Source organism: Ursus arctos, unplaced genomic scaffold (assembly GCF_023065955.2).
Source record: "Ursus arctos isolate Adak ecotype North America unplaced genomic scaffold, UrsArc2.0 scaffold_19, whole genome shotgun sequence".
Classification (NCBI taxonomy): domain Eukaryota; kingdom Metazoa; phylum Chordata; class Mammalia; order Carnivora; family Ursidae; genus Ursus; species Ursus arctos.
In genome coordinates this window covers 18,631,463-18,649,097 of record NW_026622863.1, presented here as the reverse complement: position 1 = coordinate 18,649,097, position 17,635 = coordinate 18,631,463, and the positions used below count along the sequence as shown (strand labels likewise).

Here is a 17,635-nt window from a genome sequence, read left to right as displayed (position 1 = left end):
GAAGGGAAACCAATAAAACAGATAAGGATCAGAAAATGTGAGATACCATAAGGTGAAAGATGGGGAAAAGGGAAAAAGACAAAGACAGGGATGGTCTTAGTCCTTGATTCAGTTCCTGCTCCTGACTATAGGAAACCTGTCTTTGTGTACCAACCATAACTACATAGAATTATCCCTCTCTCCTTGGGAAAAAACTGTCACTTTTTTCTGTAGCTTGTTTGAATGAGTTTGAGTTGCTTGAAGCTGAAAAATTCCTGAATAAGACAACCTTCTCTAAGACATTCCTTCCCCTGTGGTCCACTTGTCATTGTCCTTCATCTTCCAAAACCACCTTTCCATGTTGCCCTCTCTGATCCTTAGTGGTTATAGCTGTCGCTCTTCCGTGCTTACATAACATACTCTTTTGTTGTGTTTCCCTGCTTTTTGGAATTTATTTCTTGTTAATGGAATCCACATGATCCATTTTTTTCAGGTAATGTTTCATGTGTATTTGAAAATATTGCATATATATATATATGTATATATATATGTGTGTATATATATATATATGGTTAGGGAACAAATGCTACCTGATTACATATGGTTCAAATGTATTTATATGCATAAATATAAATATGAATATCACATATGTACATAGATATTAGTAAATCTTGTTGAGTTATTTGAGTGTTCCACATCTTATTTTCTTATTCAATTATTGTTCTATCTGAACTATTGAATTTTTAGAGAGGTATGTTAAGAAGAAATATAAATTTAAAAGATTATTTCTGATGTGTTGAACCCATTAAATTTAAATGAAGTCAATGATATTATATCTTCTTTGTGTATTGAATTTTTATCAATTAAAAATATTCTATGCCTTCCCACTTAATGCCTTTTACATTCTTTTTGTGTGTCTGACAGCAATATTGTTTATCATAGTTAATTTTTATAGATATTTCTGGTATGCCTTCTCTTATCCCTCTGTTTTTTTCAAAGATATTTACTGAAAATACCCTTTTTTAGGGTATTTACTGTGCTGTAATAAGTGGTGTCTGTCTTGTGATTGTAGAGGTACTGTGGAAAGTGATCTTCCAGTGGTTTTTTCTTCGTTGTGAAAAGATTCAACATGCCTTGGAATCATTATTTCTCTGGGATACTGTCCTGCCCTTTTCGTCCCGGGGCCCATACTCACCGCATAAGTCATAAGAAAATGCAGTGGTAGGTGTCTGAGTCGCCCCTTTTTAATAATTCAGGGGATGTTCCATTACCTCTCTTAAAGAACAACAACAACAAAAAATTAACTGAGTATATCTCAAATATCTTATTGGCTTTATTCACTGATTCATGAGTTAGGCAACATCTAACCTAGCAAATAAAAAGGAGCTTCAAAGAGCTATATAAGGCAAGAGATTTTATAGGCAGAGGGAGTATAAACAAGGATGTTGTACTAGGCAAAAGAGCAAATTTTATTATTACTGGGGTACCTTCCTCATAAGAGATGACAAGGGTTTATCAGGCAGATTACAAAACTAATACTTATCAGATAATTCCTGATTGACTGGCTTAAGATGCTATTTCTGAAAGAACCAACACTGTAATTAAGTTAAGTCTCAATTTGGTGGCATGGGACTGAACACAAGTGACTCCATTTTGGACCTATTGTCTTTAACACCTCCTACTTCACAATCTCTTAGTTGTAGGGTCAGAGTTCTTTCACACAACTCATTCTACACCAAATTTCTCTGGTAAATATTTGAGACTATGATTTCTTCACTTCCCTTAGTTCCCATCTACTTTTTATCATCCAGATAAACTCCCCAGATTTCTGGTTCATTGATGACCTTTCTCACCTGCCAGTATTCTGCTGTCTCCATCTACTTGCATCTATTTCAGTACCTATCTCACCCATTTGTGACTATGTGTCTACATATCTGTTTCTCAATTTCCTGTGAACATACTGAAAGGAGGAATGGTTTCATATTCTCTAATTTTAATGCCCATTACTGTGCCTGCCACTGGAATGCTTAACAAATATACTTTGAATGAATAAATGAATAAAAGTTTCCTACAAAAAACTGCAAGACATTTTCTTTTCCTCATTTGACAATCAACATTTTCCCTAAAGATATTATTCCTCAACTCCCCTGAAGAAAGATAGGTTCATCACAAGACAATCCCCATTAGAATTTAGCCTTAGAAGATTTTACTTGATGAAGAACATAAAACCTAAAAATGTAGTTTTCATAATGGAACACCTTTCATGACCTTAGCAATGGCTTTGTGATTGTGGTATTATAATGAGTGTAAACAGGTAGCAAAATAGCATTGTGCCAATAATAAAAATAACTCTCACTTTCCCAAAGGCCTCAGCAGCTCACCCGGCATCTCCGAGCTCATTGCAGATATTTCCTCCAAGAGTACAAAGACCACAGAAGACTGAATAGAAGATTAAATAGATTTTGTGAAATCAAAATGTGATGAAAGTACATTTCAATTAGTAGGGAATGAGGAGAGGAAGTGACAAGGGAGAAAATGTGTGCACGGCCTCAGCCTCTCTAATCTTGGAAAACAGAGCCTCTCCTTTGGGCTGAGCTCATATTGACTCATCACAGAAATCACAGAGCAAGGATGAGAGAAACTCCTGAGGAAGCCAGGATCTGACAAACTTTTCTGATAACCTTGACTGCCTGGACACAAGGATTGAGCTGGGCTTTGAAAGTGAAAGGGAACCTGCCTGGCAAACAGGCTGCAACTACAGAATGTTTAATTAAAGGCAGTGGGGGGATATTAAAAGTGGGAAATAATTAAGACAGAAAGAAAGAAACCAGAAGATGACTAAAGGAAGGATCTGGAGGCATAGAGCTACCTGGATAGTATTTCACCGATAGCTATTAAAAATGAGATTATTATTTTGCCCATTTCCAGTTTACATTTTGGTTTGCAGTGTGTGTGTGTGTGTGTGTGTGTGTGTGTGTGTGTATGTGTGTTGGAGATGTGTGTTATCTCCTGTTACCTCTTTTGTTTCGGGTTGGTTTTTTGTTGTTATTGTTGTTTTCTGTTTGTTTATTTATTTTTGGCTACCAGCTGGGTGGGCATGAAAAAGTGCCATGATCCAAACTGGATTTTAATGAGGACAGCTCACTGCCTGCCAAGTCCTTGGGCATGAAGTTGGCGGACTAGGCCCACTAGTCCTTGAGGGTCCCTGCTCTGGATCTGAAAGCCCCTCTGTTAAAAACTTGGCAGCCCTTCCACAGTCTCTCTCTGCCTCTGTCAAACAGATGAAGGCAGCATCTGGCTCTGAACATGCAATGCTAAAAGTTGCCATGCCTGTCAAAGGCCCAAGGAAGGAGCACTTCCCTTCCCTGACATCAGTCAGCTTCAAATCCAACCCAGAGACCCTCTGCTGTTATCACCTTTCCTGAGAGAGAGTGACTTTTTTAATTCTTCATAAACACCAAAGCTGCCACTTTTCTACATTTAGTTTGGTAAAGACCCAAGAAGAAAAATTCACTTTAAAAAGTCATCTTCACAAAGGGCACTGTTGCTTGGTAGTATGTCTAGAGGCAAGAGTTTGCATGGGAGAGTATCAGGCAATGAAGCTAAAGTTTTAAGAAAGCTTCTAAAATTCTTGTATATGAATTTAAGAAAAGGTTTGAATTTTTATTGAAATTTTATGGGGAAGAAACGAAGCTTTTTAAACAGGAGGGGAATATGATTTATTATCACTATTATTTTGTGGTGGAAAAATAATATTTGCAGGCTGTGAGAGAGGATTTAAGATCTATGTATCAGAGATAGGAAGATAATATAGATGCTATTTTAGCTATAGGTAGAATGAGAATAAAAGCCTTGAAGTGGGAATAAAAAAAATAAAATAAAATAAATAAGTAAATAAATAAATATAGGATACATATTATAAAGTAACTAAGGAGTTAGAATCAACAGGAACACTCAGTTGACTTTGTGAGAGATGGTGAAAGAAGCCATGTAGATCTCACCCATTTTTCAGGCTTGAACATCTGGTGGGTAGTATTGTCAATCACAAGGACTGGAAATTTAGAATAAGAAAGTTAACTTGCTCCTTTATGATGGAGTGAAATCACAAGTTTGGAATCATTTGTGAATACTTTAATAAATATCTTAAAGTAAGTGTGTGAGTACTAAAATTATTTATATTTTTATGTATGTATTTGTACATTTATGTATTTGCCTACTTGTGTATGCAAAACTGTCTTGAATACTGCTAGTAGTATGCATGCCAGTCATGGTTTCCATAGAAGCATTAGGACAACATTAAATCCATGTCAAGTCCTTTGACATATCTGCAGTCTGAATCTCCCACATCGTGGAGGATTCCCCAACTGGAGAAGGGAACGCTATCTGTAGAACACTGAAGCAGGTTCCAGTAGGGTAGTAGTGCTACCTTCAAGCACTTAGAGTGCTTGAAACACCCCTATGCTCAGTCCACAACCCAACCAATGAAATCAAAAATGCAACAAGCAACAGCTTGTTAATTAAATAAACAGAATTTAATTACCTCTGGAAAAATGCAAAATGTAGCCGAGTTTCAGAATCACTTCAGAGCATTACATCTGAGACAAATTGGAAAGAGGCGGCAGGAGACAAAATATCAAAGTCAATCCAAAAGAGAGTAGAATCACACTCTTTATTATAAAGAGTGAAAAATCACATGCATTTGAAGTAGTGCAGGAGGGAAAAGAAAAGTATGGAAAAGGCCCAAGAAAATTGATGTGACCCAACTGGAGGAAACCAGGGCTCACCTATTGGCTGATGGTTACTTGGCAGTTGGCATCTCAGTCAACTTCATAAGCAATGCTTGAGACCACACCAGAAGTCAAGCATCTTCCAGGAAACATTTCTCATTTCTCATTGGACTAATTTGTTAACCTCACTTATCCTTAAACTGATTACTATTGTCATAGAAGTGTCCAGAGCTGGTTGGGGGAAGGTGGGCAGATACCTGTTTATTCTATTTTGATGGTGCAAATTTGTTTCTATTCATGGAACATGGAGTGGTGTCAAAACCTCTGCCTAAAAAATAAACTAAGTAAAAAATTTAAAAATAAACTAAAATTCTCCTGAATAATCCACAAAAAGATGTTTGCCATTCTTCACTATTATTTTGATAAAGTGGCATAAAAACAAAAACAAAAAACGCTAGTTTCCTCTCATCCCCATACTCATCCCTCCATCGTGTCATTTTCCTCATACAGGTGGACTTCACTCAGGATGGCCAAATGGCTGCAGCACATCTATTGTCACAATCTGATCTTCACTGGACCTGCAGAGACAGAACCGGTTTCTAGCAGTTCTCCCAAAGAGTGAGTAACATTCTTTGCTGCAAATGTCTCTGAATTTCTCAAGATTTAGTTTTAACTTTATAATAACATTGAAAGAAAATAGAATTTAAAAATGTCCTCAACCCCAACCATCGTACACAAATCAGACTTTTTCAATCTTGCCTACTGCTTTTCAGTTTTATTCTGTGGTTATGTTTCAAAACTCATTAACTAGCACCTTATCATTTTCATTTAGTTTTTTTACACATACATTATACTAAAAATAGTCACCTTATATTTTTTTCTTCCTCTTGAGCTTTTTCCTTATATATTAAGTTCCCAAAAGAAGGATGACTGTGTTGGAGAATATTTTCACATTTAATTTTTATGCATAAGTACACATGAAGATAAATGGGTAGATCAATCTATATGTAAATAGATAGAAGTAATAAATGGTTGACACAAAAGAGTTTTATTAATTTCCAGTTCTTTTTGATATCAGTTTCTGTAATCACTTCAGGAAGAAAAAGAAAAATTGTGTGTGATTGTGTGTGTGTTTCTTTGAATATCGGTTATCTCTGGTTAACTTCCAGAACCAAGAGATAATTCATTAAAGTTTCAAATTGCGTCTTTGTTGTAAGTAAGAGTTGACATCATAGAGTGTTGATAAATATTTTTTGAGAGAATAGATTTTTAGGAGGTTTGTTCATATACCATTTATATGTATTTTATCTTAAGTAATTTTCCTTATACCCAAGTCTTTTAATCAAAAGCCCATGCATTATGAGATGTCTGGCTAATGTTTAAAGGTCAAGGGTGAGAAAAGCAATTTAGCATGATAGAAATGATCTTATCCTCTCAGTCTTTTCCTTCTTCATTAACTTTGGGCCCATTCACTTGGTTCTCTAATCACAGGAATTGATAGCCAATGGGTAGCTTTTTCTGTATTGAGGTTTTAAAAGATTGAGAAAGACTAAATGGCATCTTGACATATGACCTTTTTTCTATAGTAAATATCTGAGAAGAGATTCTCCATTAGCTAAAGTTTTTCTTGATGTCTGAATATCTTAATGGCAATTTAATTTTTTAACTCTGCTTCGCCTTCCTGAAATGGAAATTTCTGATGCCTTACTGCCCTGAGAATCAATCAACATGTATCCAAATCACTATTAAACCAAAGCCACGATTTTCTTTGAAAAGAGGATTGACTTAACAAGTTGTTCATTCAAGTGAAATTACTCTATTTTTTAGTTGTTATAGTCCTGTTTTGGTTATTCATATGAAATTACTTTGGAATTGAGTCATTTATAAAGTGATTGGAAAATACTTCTTACCATGAAAATATTCTAATAAGTAGTTCAGACGAGAGGCTATTTAGCTTAATTGAAGGACCATTGAACAGAGTTAAAATGTGGATTTTAATCTTCGTGCTACATAATATGTACTATGTGACCACGGTCAAGTCTCTTCTTCTCTGCAGCTTACCTTACTTATATATAAACTGAGAAAGTCAGTCTAAATCAGTGGTGAAACATGGATGATAATTCATACAAAGAGTAATGCTTAGAAGGTATATCATTTTTTTCATTCAAAATTAAAACATATATATAATACTGGGGAAAACATATATTCTTTGATAATAGATTATCTACTTTGTTTAGTACAAGAATGCTACCATTCAAATATTACATCATGCTAGCCAATGTTAAATGTATTCTCCAAAGATGGATGCAGTGAAATTTTCTGTTCCACACACTCTCCTACAGTGTTAGCCTGACACTCTTCCCACTGAAAGATGGGGTATATATCATTTTCCCTTTAATCCAATTGAGCTGGTGTCTGCTTTGGCCACAAAGTATGGTGGAAATGACACTATGTAACTTCAGCACTTGGGTTATAAAAGTCACTGGAGCTTCTAGAACACTGTCTTTTAGAGGCAGCTAAGAAGTTTAGCTTTCCTGACATCTCCATGACATACACAGAATCCATTCGTAGGTGATCTGGGTTAAATCTCAGCTGAGATCCCAGTCAAGAGCCAAACATGTGAATCAAGACACCGCAAATATCAAGTCTTACCAAACATATGAATCAAGACACCACAAATATCAAGTCTTACCAGCTGAGGGTCCAGACATCATGAAGCAGAAATAAGCCACATTGTGCTGAAATTCTTGACCCACAGAATCCCTGATTATAGTAAAGTCATTGTTTTCTATCACTAAGTACTGAGGTATATTGTTAAGAAGCAAGAGCAAGCAAATATACATTTTGAACTTGGAAGGAAAGTCCTATAAAATATTGCCTGTTGTATATAGTACTATACTATAGCACACCATACTACACTATACATAATAAAAGCCTAAAACATGTGGCATTTATTTTGGGACCAACCCAGAAGGAGGCAAAACCTTGAGGAAACTGAGAAGGAAAACTGGAAAGTCCTTGGTTGGTCAAAACTTCAAAACTGGGAGGACAATGTTATGAAAAGCTATAGGAAAGGAGATACTTTATAAAAGTGTAGACAATTTAGTTTAAAAATTGTCACCTTGAGTAATGTGGAAATTATGAAATGTACTTAATTAACTTGATGGGATAGTGATGGATATTTCCAGATGGAATCTAGAAGGTGCCATCTGCCTTCTTCTGTAATAAAATAAGATGAGACAGATACGGACTAGGGACAAACTATTTCTCAACTATAATTTGAAGGATTTATAAAGTGCCCAGAACAGTCTTCAGATAGCAGTGGGTTCTCAAATTAAGTAAGGTCTTCTGGACCAAGATCAGTTCCAGGATGGAAACATGTAAGACTCATGGTTAAGACCTCAGAAAGATCTACGATGATGTTTCATAGAACATTTCAGAAAGACAAAGCCCCTTGTACAGCTCTTAAGACCATACACTGAAGATCCATTTTATAAATAAACAAGGTTTTTGATATTTTAAGAGCATGACAATACTTACCTTAAGCTTATATTTTACATTTATAGCCAGAGAAGACTAGCTCAAAGTTCTGTTTCTTAATTCCAAATTGTAAGACCTAAGGATTGTAAGCTAATGGTTAGCTGAATATGAATTGCATGACTATTTTTGTCATAATCGGATCAATTAGAATAACATACTCAGCCAATACACTCCAGAGTACTATGGCCAGGGGTTGGGCGCACCCAATACAAACCCTCTTATCAAGAAAGTACTCCTGTTGAAGAAGTTCAAGTGCTGAGTATGTGGAGAAGAGAAACGATCTTAGTTTTTGGCCTGCTCAGACCTCACCAAAAGTGTGCTTACAAAGCCATCAACGAAAGAATGACAATTGAGAGAATGTTGCATTTTGGAATGAGTTTTGTTTGCACCATCCTTTTTTTTTTTTTTTTTTTCTTTTTCTGTAGCATATAGTTCTATTTCCCATTGTCACTCGGAGTCCTTACCTACGATAGTTCTGCTTAACATGTACAGTAGCTCACCTTATCAGGTGGTGGTCTATCTAAATCACCATAACATTTAGCAGTCCTACAAATATGTGCTCCTGGGACAGAGGGCCACAGGCTCGGAGTCTTTTAGCAGGTCTCAACTGTGAGGAGATCACTGGAAGATAAATGAGTTTGTTTCTGTAAACCAGTAGTGCTTCTTATTAAGTATCAGGAGGGGTTATTAAAAAGTATAATAAAGTAACTTCAAGCTGGTAAAAATGAATAAAGTACAAATCAGAGAAAATGCTGCTTAAAGATGAAAGATACATGACCTGACTTTGGTTGTCCCAAAGACAGCACGGAAGCTTGTATTTAAAGCAAGTGTTAGGATCCTGTCTACTTATAGAAAAATGATATTTACTGTTTACTTGGTAGCATTCCCCCCGAAGTAATGCATTTCAAAGAGAGAGTGAGCCTTTCACTTTCAAATTTAATATGAAATTATAAGCTTCTATACATTTTCTACCACTGCCCGGGAATCGCAGTTGTCTCTATTGCTATTTTCCAAGGAGATCCAGTGTTTGTCCCCTGAACATAGAAGCATTGTAAAACCGTCAGACAGGAGGCCCTCCCTTGAGGAAAGAGACATTTACAGTACAACTCAGCAGCTGTTGAGGGAGTCTCCCTGCAGTAATGTCTACAGTGCTTCCTTTCAGGTACTGTCAGTGCCAGTCACGCTTCAAATTCAGTGCCATCACTGTTATTGAATCTAATGGCTAACTGAATATGAATTAAATTGCTGTTTTTGTCATAATTGGATCAAATGGCATAACACACTCATCCAGTCAGGGAGAGGGCGGCCTCCTCCTTGGAGCAACAGTTCTAAAAGCACTTTGTCTCTCGGGAAGGTCTGTTGTTCCTGTTTCTGGCCACACTTGGGAATGTTGCTTTCCCCTGAGATGTGTGACGCAGCTTCACATTGCCCTGGGAAATGAGGAGTGTCACCCCCTCCATAGGAGAAGTCCAAATGCCACAGCTGTTAAGCTTTTAAATGCAGGCACATTTCCACTTGCATTACAGTGCACACAAGTTAGCAAAACACACATGCGAGCAAGAGCAAAAGTTAAAGAAAAGAAAGAGAGGAAAGAGGGACTGAGAGAAAGAGGGAGGGAGGGAAGGAAGAGCCCTTGACCTCCTGAGTTGAGCTTCTAATCTAAATAGAATGTATGTATTTGGAGCTCAAGATTAGCAAAATACAAGCTAAGTAAGACTCACCTATGCCATTTTGCAATCACAAAGCTAGCTTTCAGAAGATTTGTGTTGCAATTCTGACCCATTGAATCTTGACGCTGTGTTGTGCTCTGTCTAGTATTTAACATATTTCTCTCTCCTTCCTATACTTTTTATGGTTTCATGGTCACATTATTTTCTGTAGATGTATGTTCTTCCCTTAGTCATCTGTATTCTTAGCAGATCATATGCACATCAACCATCCTACTGAGATTTGGTATAGATCTTTATGTCTTCTTGGAAGGTAGGCTCTCTGCCCCCTTCACAGTGCTGAGAATACAGCCATAATAACAATAACCAACATTTACTAAATGAATTATGTGTGTATGAGTGTGTGTTTCTATGTGTGTCAGATATGTTACTAAACATTTTTTGTGTTATCTTAATCTTTTCAACATCCCTTGAAGTACATTCTATTAAAATTCCCAGACGGGTCTTAGGATTATATAATATTGCTCAGGTCACCCATTAGTGAAGGGAGTAGGCAAAATGTGTATCTTGCAATGCAGTCCCAGTACCCATCTCTTAATCACATCACTACCCTGCCTTTTCCACCAGGCAGGTGTAATTAATCTTTGACAATTGGAGTTACAAAGAGGCATAATAAAACCGGAGGCCATGTATGACCCCAGGAAACAGAAGTAATGCTACATGAGTATTTCTGCTAACTTACTTTTAGGAAAATTCTGACAGAGTTGGCACACAGAGAGTTACTTTTTGCATCTTGCTGAACTCTGAATACAGCTGACCTAAGATTACCTGATTGATAGTGGAGACACAGCTTTATGTGCAGTGAGAGAGAATATGGAAGCTCGTAGCATGCCATCAGCTCTCTAATTTCCTGCATTAAGCAGTGCAAAGTGATTAGACTGAAAAGGCACTTTTCCATTCAATGCAGGGAAAGCTGCTTGATTTTATTTTCAGAGAAATTAGCCCCTTCTTTATCCCTTTTTGTCTTCAGAAAATAGAAGGGGAGGAAAACATTATGTTGATAGGCTTTGTAAGAAGTCAATGGCATAAGAGAAAACAAGAACTAAGTTTTAAATCCTGCATAATATGACAGTTCTTGTGCCAGTTTTAACAGAAACAACAACTAACATTCAACACATATTTGCGTTACTTGCATAAATACTTTCCTGCACCATCTCACTCACTCCTGGCCACCACCTGCTGAGACACCTGTGGTTATAGGAGGAATAGAGGCACCCACAATTGAACAAGTACCCAAAGTCACAGGATTATTGCTGAAGCTGAGATATGTATCCAGACAATTTAATCCTAGTGTCTTACTATTGATCCCTACATTCCACCAACGGAAATGTATGACCACATGGTGTGGGGGGGAATGGAAGCAGAAAGAACATCATCATTCCAGGGGATTGGAAAATTTGGAGATTCGGGTTGGAGCAAATAAGTGGCATCCAATCATTTATACACCCTCCATGTAGATTAGTGGCCTTCAGTTGATTTTGGTTTCATATAAAGAAGCCTTTTATAACATAAAGTACTTATTAAATTGCATTAATATAGTCATCTCAGAACTATTCAGAGTGGCTTACTTGTAAGGTAGTAAGCCCTTTCCTCATTTATTAATAGTGAATGGCTCTGAATGGTCTTTTCCAAATATCGATCCATACATAGATTATGTTGTCATTTATTACTTTCTAGCACTCCTATAATCTGTCATCCATTCAGGCTGCTGTAACAAAATACCATAGACAGGGTGGCTTATAAACAACAGAAATTTATTTCTCACACTTCTGAAGGTTGGTCGTCCAAGATCAAGGTACTGGCAGATTCTGTGTCTGGTGGGAAAATGCTTCCTGGTTCATGGATTGGCATCTTCTCTCTGTGTCCTCACATGGTGGGAGTGATCTCTCTGGGACCTCTTTTGTGAGAGCACTGATTCCATTCATGTGGGCTTCACCCTCATGACCTAATCACCTCCCAAAGGCCCCATCTCTTGCGGATTAGGTTTTCAAATGTGAATTTAAGGGTACAAAAACTATTAGTCTACAGTATTCTTTATAAACAAATACTCCCTATCTCTACTTATATGGTCTCTATCAAACTGAAGACTGTTTCCTAAACTGTTGCCTAGTGAAACCTAGAGAAAGTGGTATTTGGTGAGAAAATTGGGTTCTTGGAATCAGAAAGCTCTCCTCTCCTCCTCTGTCTCTAACCCACATTTTTGGGTCCTGGGTCATCTCACATCCTTCAGCCTTCCCTCGGCAAGCCTCCTTACCGATATCTTTGAGCTACACTGGATCCCATTTCATCCTTAATGAAACATATATTGCAGTTCTTCGTGTTCTGTGTGGCTTGGTTTTGCCATCCTGATGGGACTACGAACTTATGGAGAATAAGAGGTGTGGATAGATTAGTGCAGGGGGGTCCAAGCATCTTTGCAAACACAAAAGTATGCAGAATTCTCATATAGAAAACTGGAAGCAGGAAACCTCTGGAAGAAGCCGAAACATTGACCTACAAGCCTGTTGATCCAGTTTCCCTACCGTCTCCCATTGTTTCTCCAAGAAAGCCTAGTGTGAGACATGAACAGTGGAGCTCATAATCAGGACTACATTCAAACTCAAACCCAGTCGTCTGGGCCCTTGTTCCTTCTCTCTGCAATGGCAATACTGTGACAACCTCAAGGGTGATATTAAGACTTCAAGGAGATAAACAATCACATGTTTTCCTTCCTTTCTTTAGTTCTTTTTCTATCCTTCCTTCAGCCTCTCTTGTTTGTTTGTTTGTTTGTTTTTCCCTTTTCCCATTTTTCTTGCCCACCCCTTTCCATAAATGGCTTTCATAATCCAATCTCGATGGTAGGCTCCTAGTGTACATGTCTTCATTTATTGTTTCATTTCCTGAATAGCCAAGATTTATTTTGAATATATTATAATTACAGGTATGTGCAGTATGAAGTATGCTAAGAAAATAATATAATGACCACCATGTTGGTGTTGCTGGACATATATTTATAGAGCTATGTTTTTATGTATGGAAATAGAGTTTACATATTCATGGAGTATGTTTTCTATTCCACAATACCACATTAGGCAATATATTACATCTCCTGGCCTGCTTGATATTCATTGCTAATAAAGTCTCATAGAAATAAAGCTATGTGGTAATAGAATGGCAGCTTTTTATTATAGAGATGTTTCTATTATGCTAATTTATGATTTAGATGATTTACACTAATAAGTGTAATTTCTTAATATAAACAAAACTATAGTCAAATTTCAAAACGCTTCTACCTCTGGCTGGCAAATTTACATACCTCACAGTTTTATTAAATATATTCTATGGAGATAAAACACATTTTTTACATAACAATCACCTCCGGCTTCTCCATGGAGAATTTGATGGCATAAAACAGCTGCACATCTGTAATTGCTCTGCCACCTGTTCTATGGAAGTGAAGGTTCTGTTCTCTACAGTGGTGACTGAATGATGTTTTGCTCACATTTCAAGGTCGTGAATTACTCTACCTTCATCTTTTGATACCCTTCGAAGTGGGGGGGGCGCAGTGCTTGATATTTGATGGAGCTGATTTTCAAGTTTTGATTAGAAATTTTCCAGAAGAAAGGAATTAAATAGGGATTTGTTCAAACTCAGCCAGATGACTGGATAAGAGGAGACACCCACCATCTGTGATGAGCTTTAATTTTTAATTTCCAAAGGGCAGTTATTTTAGTTTTATTTCAATTAAAAAAAATAAACAGTGACTGAGTTCAAAAAAAGAAAAAGAGGCTTTTTATGTGGGAAAAATTATGAGGATGTGACACTATTGTTTAACTAATGATTGGTGCCCCCCTCCCCCCTTTCTAAACATGCATGCACACACACATGCAGATGCAGAAATCACCTATGTTAATGCATTGTATCATATTAAAGCATATTGACTGATCTCTCTCAATTTTGACCTCATTCTGAACAAATGCCACCAACTTTGTCAAATCACTGAAGGGCCTAAATCTTCCTGTTGTAAGACTAACATAGCTGACCCATGTGTCTTTACCAAACATACTATTTTGAAGTATCTTAAAGTGATATTAGTGCATCTCACTATGATGAGACATGGTATTGAATTCTGGTGGCAGAGAGATGACAGAGAAGATGAGGAGAGGAAATCTTATTTTTTTTTTAAATTCTTGTAATTTATTTATACAATGGTTTACTTATGTACTGTCTTTGGAAATATTCTTGGTTCCTAGGTTTCTCATGACTTAAGTCATAATAGTGCTTATTCAATGGGTAAACTAAATGTAATATACATTAAATGTAATCTTCATCCTTAAACATTTATTTAAAAAGGAAGGAACAGGGGCAGAAAAGAGGGGATTGATTTGAGACAGTTTTTTGCTTTTTGTGTTTTGGGGTTTTTTGTCTGTTTGTTTGTTTTGTTTTTTTAGTATACATAAACAAAATGAAAGTAGAGAAAATATAGCCAAAGCTATATCTCATATTTCTGTCTAGACTGATCCACGGACAACAGTGGCTCTAGTAGGAATCAGACATGAAGGGATAGGAACAGTTTAGAGAAAAAGAAAGATGCTGCATCCAGTTTGAACAGCACTAGGTGAGGTTCTTGGAGGACATCCAAAAGGAGCTTCTCGGCATAGAGCTGGTGTGCTTTACATTAGGAGCTGCCCTGTACTAGATCCCTGTTCTCTACTGGGAACAGTTTGCCCCCCTGCCCTGCCCAGGGATCATTCTGCAAAGTTTGGAAACATTTTTTAGTTATTCAACTGGAAGAGTAAGGGGGGCTGCTACTAGCTTCTACATGAGAGTCCAGGAATGCTGCTAATGACAGAACCCCCAGTGCACAGGACAGACCTTCACAGGGCAATGAAGAATTATCCCGCCCCCACATATCAAGAGTATTAAGGTTGAGAAATTGTGTATTAGATAATGGAGGAAGATTACATAAGCTTATACATACAGAACTATAATCCACTAGAGGGAAAACAAAAGTGTCAATAATGAAAAATATGTGGAAAATAAACAATATAAAATTTGAGAGAGGTTTAGAAATTGTATAAGGATGATAGAAAAAATACAACAATGCATTTGCAGGAAACCAGTGACATAGCATTATTACCCCATTTTGCATATAAAGTAATAAAGGCTTAAGAAGTAACTTTTCCAAGTTTACATAGTTAGCAACAGTGGGAATTTTCAAACTTACTTCTTTTTGATTCCATAGCAAATTCATTGTCCTGTCTACCATACTAAGAACTAAAAGCTATTACAATTGAGTGATAAATGATCTTTCCAACAATGAGTGAGGGCTTCCTGCTGTCCTTGAATGCTTAATGTTGAAAATTTTGCTGGGCTGATCTACAGCCCATATTTAGGAATCAGCAGAGGACAGTTGTAAATATTATAATTGTAACAATGCTTCTAGCCTCCCCCATAGTTGCCACTTAACGCTAGGAGCAACCTTCTGAAATGGGTGAGGTATACAGTCAAAGGCATGCAGCATCCCTTTAAAAAAAAAAAAAGTTGAGATTTCTTTCAGAAACATAAATCTGTGTGTCCATTCTCCACTTCAATTATTGTTTTGCATGACTTTTACAAACCCTTGGAAATGATTTTGAGAATAACTCTTATTATGTGGAAGCTACATATCAGAACTATACATTGGATCAGAAAATGAGTACATAGGTCTTCTGCAGTATGTGACCATCTATAGTTCCCATGAACAGTGCAGGGGCTGGGGTCACGAAACCCTGTAGAGTGGAAAATTTGTGTATAACTTATGTCTTCCAAAAATTAACTACAAATAGCAACCTGTTGACTGGATGGAAGTCTTACAATGACAGTCAATTAACACATATTTTGGCTGTTAACACATATTCTATGCTGTATTCTTACGATAAAGTATGCTAGAGAAAAATGTTGTTAACGAAAATCATAAGAAAGAGAAAATTTATTGTACTATACTGTAGAAAATCTGTGTGTAAGTGGGCCTGTGCAGTTTGAACCTGTGTTGTTCAAGGGTCAACTGTAATACAGTAGGACCTCCAAACACTGAGAAGCAAGAGCTGGATTTAGTCCCCTGCGCAACAAATATATTAGCCGTTTGACCTTGGTCCAGTCATTTATTCTCTTCAGGACTCTGTTGTCAACTATAAACGATTTAATTAAACTTTTTTAAACAATCGTTTGTAGTTCTGATTAGAACTACTTCTCTGATCCTTAGAATTTAAAAGCATATCCTCCCAAACAGACAGTTCAACAATGCCTAACCTTATTTATCCATGCATTCAACAAATGTTTGTCAAAACCTGCTATTTGTAATGCATGGCTTTAAGCTGAGTGGGGTAAATGCATGTGGGAAGACTTGATTCCTGCTCTTAAAAGAAAGACAGGGGCACCTGGGTGGCCAGTCGTTAAGCGTCTGCCTTCGGCTCAGGACGTGATCCTGGGCTCTGGGCGTGATCCTGGTGTTATGGGATCGAGCCCCACATCAGGCTCCTCCACTATGAGCCTGCTTCTTCCTCTCCCATTCCTGCTGCTTGTGTTCCCTCTCTCGCTGGCTGTCTCTATCTCTGTCAAATAAATAAATAAAAAAGAAAAGAAAGACAAAAACCTCAAATTTTCCATGAAAAACAGTGGAGTTATTGCTAGACAATAGGTTCAGACACAATACTTTGACTTGGGTGGGGGATCAAGATAAGAGTGATTGGCTAATGGGCTGGCATTTGAATGAGAAGTTTGAAAGCTGAACACTACCTTCTAACCTAAAAGGAGTACTGCTGAGGCTTTTTCCTCCCCCAGGTTGGAAATAAAAGAGATCCACCTCCCTAGATTGGGTTAGGCCTTCTCTATATTAATTCCCAAAAGATTTGCATTGTGTTCTTTTGGCAAAAAAAAATGCTGGCTCATGTATCTGTCATCATTGCTGAACATCTAGTTTCTAACTCATTGTTTGGTACAGAGTGGGGCTTCATGTACTATTTCACAAATAATTTTGAAGTACTCTATTCAGTACTTTTGTGGAGGTAGGTTCTAGATATTTTTTATATATATGAAAAAAATCTTTATTAACCTGCATAGTGTATAATAAATTGATCTGCTTAAGACAAGTTCTGGTAGTGAGTATAGATTTACCATGCTCATATACACAACTGTTTAAAAAAATCAAGAAGAAAAAAACACATTTTAGGTTCTGTTAGCATCAGTCACATTGAGATTCCTTTAGGGTTATATGATTTACCGAGGTAACTTCTGTGAAGCACAAGGGTTTACTCTAAGGCTCTAATTTTATTGTAATATGAATTAATGCAAACTAGAAAAACTCCATCAAAATGCTCTTCCCCGTTTTATCTCTAAATTTGTTGTGTCCAATCCAACAGTCATATGACCGAGCTGCGCCTCTGAAAAGATTCAGGGCATTCTTGAAAAAATACCTGACAATGGGAAAAACTCTTAAGAGGAGGTCCATAGCTCCTTGGAGAAATACCTGCCTCTAGGGCTGGAATGGGAAATCTCTAAGTTGAGCCTAGAGCATCTTCTAGTTCCAGAAATAAGAAGTACTTAAAAAATCTATCTATCTATCTATCTATCTATCTATCTATCTATCTATCATCTATCATCTATCACAATCGTGGAGATATTCCAGAAGGATGTAGGAACCTA

General features: G+C 37.0%; 1 long non-coding RNA gene across 1 annotated transcript in view; it reads left to right on the top strand.

The window, feature by feature from the left end:
- The window catches only part of LOC130544154 (uncharacterized), a 778,585-nt gene that overhangs the window by 405,953 nt on the left and 354,997 nt on the right, over window positions 1-17,635 (top strand). Inside the window, exon 5 of the long non-coding RNA XR_008960180.1 lies at window positions 5,217-5,324. This is a non-coding gene — a long non-coding RNA (uncharacterized LOC130544154). The remainder of the gene's footprint in view (window positions 1-5,216; window positions 5,325-17,635) is intronic.